Source organism: Pezoporus wallicus, unplaced genomic scaffold (assembly GCF_028554395.1).
Source record: "Pezoporus wallicus isolate ANWC-B61680 ecotype Strahan unplaced genomic scaffold, APGP_CSIRO_Pwel_v1 scaffold_3294, whole genome shotgun sequence".
In the NCBI taxonomy this organism is placed as follows: Eukaryota; Metazoa; Chordata; class Aves; order Psittaciformes; family Psittacidae; genus Pezoporus; species Pezoporus wallicus.
The window spans coordinates 10,359,440-10,365,439 of NW_026635478.1; positions in this window are offsets into that span (position 1 = coordinate 10,359,440).

The following is a 6,000-nucleotide window of genomic DNA, read 5'->3' on the forward strand; positions in this document are numbered from 1 at the left end:
TTCCAAGTGAAACTTGGCATTGGTCACCAGCTGTGTTTTGTTGCAGTTCTTCCCTTAATCCTCTCTTACTACCCTTATACATCTTCCTTTTTCAAAACTGGAACTGAATGACAGCAGCAACTGTGAACCATTCAAGTTAAACTTGCCTCCTGTTGAAGTCCAGTAAGGACACTGCATATCAGGGGAGGAGAAAGAGGATTATTTAATACTTTATATTTCTGAGAGTTTATTTTGTAGGTTAAATTGAAAGGGTTAGAAAAATTCTTGTAGCTAGTTGTTAAAATACCAGAAACAGCATTAATTCGATGCAGAGACCTGTATACTCCTTTCCTGAGTAAAGTCTGAACGGAATCTTGTAACTATCTGCTTCTCTTGCTTTCTGAAAAGTGGGAAGTGTTCAGTGCTGTCATTCTGCCCTGCTTCACATCAGGTTGTTCCACTGCTGGGAGAAGCAATTCCAGAGCCATTTTGGTGCTCATTTAAGGTTTTTGTTTTAGAGGGATTTTGCAGTGCAAGAGTGGGCTGAGCGACTCCTTAGTATAGGAGTCTGTAAATGTTGCTGTAGCTACGTGTATTTTAACACTGCTCTTGCCCTGCTCCTGAGTCTCAAAGAAGTGTTGCTGTCATTGTAAAGCAAGGGTGAAGCTGAACACCACATAAAATGGTGTGTGCTTGACTTGGTTTTGAGAGACTTCTACACTTCATTGCACATCCATGCCTGTAAGACTGGGTTCTCTTTGATCAGTAACAGTCAAAGTGGTGTCACACAGACCTGGAAAGCACTGAGGTGGTACAAAGCAGAAAAATTGCGCTTGTCCTTTGTTCTGCTGCTCACAAGTTGAAAAACAAACACTAGCACTGCTGCTGTCTTCTTGCAGGATCTGCTGTAACTGTCAGAGTATGTTACTTCTCATTTCAGTGCTTTCAGTTTAAATTTGCTCTTGGTGTCTACTACGTAAAACCTTCAAAGGGAGTCTGTCAATGTGGTCTCCCACACAAAGCAATACAATCTCATGATTGATTAATTCAATTGCAAATGTGAGCAATGCTGGGATATCCAGCAGGATTAATAGGATGCTTTGGAGACATGCAGTTTACAAGAAGCTTGACCAATTGGAAGTGAAGGGGCTGTGTTGTATTTGTGAGGAGCTGGCTGGTAGCTCTTAGGGCCATGGGGACAAAATGCTGCCATCGTGTCTGAGGGAAGTTTTCAGATACCCTAGCCTGAAGGGTCTATTCTTTATTAGGCCTGATTAGATTGGGGGTACTGAAGAAGCAGCAGCATCCTGTTGTCCAGTGGATCTAAGGAAATGTGCACAATGCTGTCCTACTTCTATAAATCCAACTGAAAACAGGATTTCTCTGCACTGAGAGAAATCTCACTTGAAACATGTTGAGAGCTCCAGTTCATCCCTGAAGACCAGTGCTGAAGGTAAGTGCCACCACCATTACCTGCTTTGTGAAGGCCAGATGGAGAACTTACACAGGACACCATAATATTCCCAAACCCGTAAATGTTTTCCACCAACCGTGAAATGTGAAGAAAACCTGTGATTATGGATGTGAAAGGGGCAGAATTAAGGCAAATAACAGTGATAAAATGAACCCAAACATCCTGTTTTGGGGGAAAAAATAAAAGTTGTTTGCCCTTGAGTTTATACTGAAAATGCTGCTTTTCTGTGAAGTTAGGCATATCTGAAAAGAAAATGCGGGGGAAGAAAAGAGGGTTTGGGTACTTCTAGATAGAAGAAAGTTGAAACGATTAAGTTTTTCTTTTCGTTGAGTGGAAGGCCTTAAATCCTTCAGACCCATCTTGGCAGTTCCTGACTGGAACCAGAGTTGTGTGTCACATACGGTTGGGGGTGGCAGGAGTGCTTGTTTAGGGGAGGGAAGGGTCACCATGCACCAGGTGGTTCTGCTCTGCATGGCCTTCAGAGATTGGAGGTGGTGGTGTGGTGGCTGGTTTTGTTCTTACAGCTAAGGTTATTTAAAGGCTTTCAGGAAACTTTCAACTTAGATAATCTTGCCTGTGTTTGCCTGTGTTGTAGCTTAGTGGTACAAACTGCTGTGGTCATTTGAAGCTCTAAGTCAGTTGCCAAAAATAATTATTTAAATCCCAGCAGTATTACCTACATGTATCCAACCACATTAAAAAATTAAAGGAAGTTTTCAATCACAAAGTTATGCAGTGGTTACTTTCTGAAATCGACGGTGTGAATTAAAGCCTTACAACGGTGTTTGCGCTGAACCTGGGAAATGGGTTAAGTCTTTTGTCACCTTGCTGGAGTAGGATTTGAGGTTAAAAATTTGTTAAAAACATTATGCAAATTCATGGAAACCACAAAATGAAACCAGTCTGCCCTGATGAAGAAATAAAGGAAACAAAATATATCAGCAGCATGCAAATAAGTAGGGCATTTTTTAATGCTTTATGATTTGTGAGACATTATCAATTACACTGGGGGGAAATGATTTAAAATACATAAAAGCAAATGTTTGATTTTTAATTCTTTTTTTTCTCTGTACAAGACGCGCCTTATTTGTGTCATTCATCCTACCGGCATTTCTACTGAACTGCCAAGCAGTTCACCTGCCCAAGATGAGACAATACTTGATAGGCGTTGAAAAGGCATGCATGATACTTGCCTGGGCTCTAGCACCCCACTTTTGCTTGGTGAAAGCCTCATCCTATTGTGCAATGTTTTTCCTGCCCAAGACACTTCTCTGTCACCATGTGGCGTTACCGGTATCCTCCTCGTGTTCTTTCCTGGGAGGGGAGGAGGTTTGTGGAACCTATCTGGTTTTAGTTGGGTTCTTGACAGCTGCTTGTTTTCTAAATGCAAGTGCTGGGAAGTGATGGCCCTGGCGGGAGGGGCCTGCACTGCTGAGGTGGCCGGGTTGTTCTAGGCTGCCAGGGCTGGAGGGAAGAAACCCCTACGAGAAGGATGCGCCTCATCATCCCTGTGTCTGGCTGGAGTGATGCCAGGGGTGCCTGCCATGGGAGCTCCACAGAGGAGCTTCTGGCTTGGTGCCAGGTGGTGGGAGGACCTTGGAGGGAAGGACTTTGTGCTCTGGCAGTCATTTGCAGCCTCCCTGGCAGCTCTCACGAAGCCACTGAGGGCTTCTGTCCTGCATCCCTGCCCTGGGCTTTCTGTCACAGCAAGAGCAGAGACTGTGGCTAGAAACCAGGACAGGGTGGCAAGACGGGGAAAGACCAGTAGTTTACCGTCCTTGCCTGGGAAACACAGACTGGGGCTTGAGAGCCTCTGGGCTTCAACCAGTCTCTGCCAGAAGCTGCTGAAAGGGTGACTGAGCAGAAATGTGGGAGGTGCACACACGGGCAGAAATAAGGGACAGGCACCAGCCCCCCAAACTAGACCCTCATCTCCAGAAGCAGAAAGTCCAGAAACAGCATCACAGCAAAAAATGACTTCTACAAGCTTCTTTGCTCATCATCTTTACTTTACAAGCTCTTAGTCCTTCCTGGCGGGACAGTATTAACTATGTCCTGTGTCCCTCGGAAATTTTACCTTCTCTGTCATGTTTACCCACATCACCACCTCCTCCTCTCCCCCCACGTCTTTTTTCTGTCTAGAGCTATCTGCCTACGCCCATCTCTCAGCAATCATTTTTTCCAGTTAGGCAATACTAGCTTTTGTAGCCTCTGACCTCTTGTTCTCAGCACTTCTATCACTCATCCTTTTCTGCTTTGTTTCCTTCCCCTCAAGTGATTTGCCTTGTAGCTATTTTTAACAACATGAACCCAACCCTTTAAGGCACTGTTTGTACTTAGAGTGGTGGTTTGCTTTCTCCCATTTCTAATGACATTAATACCACTTACACAGTTTCGGTTCTGTGCTCAATTTCTCTTCATTCCCCTAGACCTAATAGATGAGTGCAAAATAGCCTCACGAAAATTGTCATCCACGGGTTTTCACAACCCTCAAGGCTGTTTCCATGGCGGCAGGAGGAGGCCTCCAGCATGTATTAGTCATAGTGACTTCCCTCCCCTCCTCTCCGTTCTAAAGATATGATGTGTTCAGTCACCCACATGGCTGGTGTAGGGTGAGATCCCGCTGAGGCTGGTGCCTCCGCTGGTGGCACAGATGTAGGTGAGACCTGATGCAGAACACCAGCTCGTCCCTCTCCTATGCCCTTTGCTGGTTATTTTGATGTTACAGTGCTAGTCCTGCTGGCAGCACCAACTAATTCAAATTTATGCTCCCAGATGACCAGTTCGAGCTCCTCCACCTGCTGGGGGTGGATGGAGAACTGAGGCTCTTGGAGACTGTGGCTGTAGGAATCATTCATGCTGATGTGCACCATGGACCAGGCATTGCTGCTGGGATCTGGTTTGAGATTGACACCTCAAGTCCGTGTTTGAGCTCCCTTCACAGCTGGCAGAGACCCTAATGTTGGGCCCACGGGAGCATCTGGTGAGCTTCTGGTTGGTGTTGCCTGGATGCCTGTGGCAGGAGAAGGAGCTTGGGCACATCTGCCCCAAGTCCCACTCCCCACACGCCTTAATTTCTTCTTGCACAGCCATTAAATTGCACGGCTTTGAGCAGCAAATATTTCCAGAAGGAATTAATAAATGGGGTGCCTGGCACTGACGTGGTTTTGGCCATGATGAGACTAAGTGTGTGTCTGAGTGCAGCTGGGACATGCTGCAGCTCCCCAAGCTGTTGCTTGCTGCATCCCATCTCCCAAAATGAGCATCCCTCTGCTGCTCCTGGCTCCTTCCTGCCCATACTTCTACCCCGCTGGTAATTGCTTTTACGCTATGTACACTGGCGCTTGCTGCTGTCTGAGACCGTGTAAGCTTTGTTTTACAGCCGATGCAGTGTGCAGGAATGGAGCCATGGCATTAAGCGTGAAAGCTTTCTTGGCCAAGCTGGGCAGAGAAGAAGCCACTCAGCCTCAGGATCTCATTCCCTTGGCTTTGATGGAAAACAATGGTGGCTTCTGGAAGCTATTACAAACACAGTCTGCAGGCTTCAGATGCAAATACAATGTATTGCTTGAAATGAGATGTGATGGGCCAGCAAGGCGGGAGTGCATGCACCCAAGGCTGGAGACACTAGGGAGTGGGCAGAAATGTAAAGGAAGGCATTACTTGTGTAAATGCATAACTGAGTGACAACTGCTGTGATCAAATGTAGCTGATAGAGGAGAGCTGACACAGCCAATCAGTAGCAGGTATTTAGCTTTTTGCCTCATCTCAAGCATCGCCCTCTGGCTTCTTTCTCTTTTTCCTAAGCTTTCTAAACATCCATGGAAATACAGTTCAAGACTTTCATCTCCCCTTTCTCTCAGTGAAAGCTGTGATGCTTCACCTTTTGCAGGACCCAGCAGCAGGCTGGATCTGTGCACATCTCCCCGGGTTGCAGTGGGTTTCTGCAGCCCGGGAGGTGGATTTTAGCAGCAGTGGAGGCAGCAAGTGTGCAAGAATGCAGAGCAGCTCAGCTTTGTAAGGCCTGGGTTGCAGCCTTGGCTCTGCACCTCTCTGGATTAATGCACATTATGTTCCCCTGAAGGAAGATGGGTGGTATGAAGTCCAAGACACCTCAGGCAGTGAAAAAATGATGTCTGCTCTGACTCATCCCCAGGACACACTTGCCTGTCTTCATCCATGAGAGAGGAAAAGCCACCTCACTGATTTCAAAGAGTCAATGGGATGCCATGAGTGTGTGGGAGAAAGCTGCAGCCCCCACTGCGCTGCAGGCAGAGAATGAGGTCCCAGGCTGTACGAGAAGCCTATCTGCAATGAGGGCACATATGCAGGTGTTCTTACTCCAGCTGCAGCCTGTCGTTTGGTAGCTTTAATACTGGGCAAAGGGAGGAGTTTTCTGCAACCTCACAGAATTTCAAGCAAAAGGGGGTATCACTTTGGGAAAGCATCAAAACTGTGATAGAAATGCTAATAAATATGAGTGAGTATAGACTTTTGTGGAGACGAGTGGGTCCGTCGTGCAGAGCAGTGCATATACAGCTATGTGA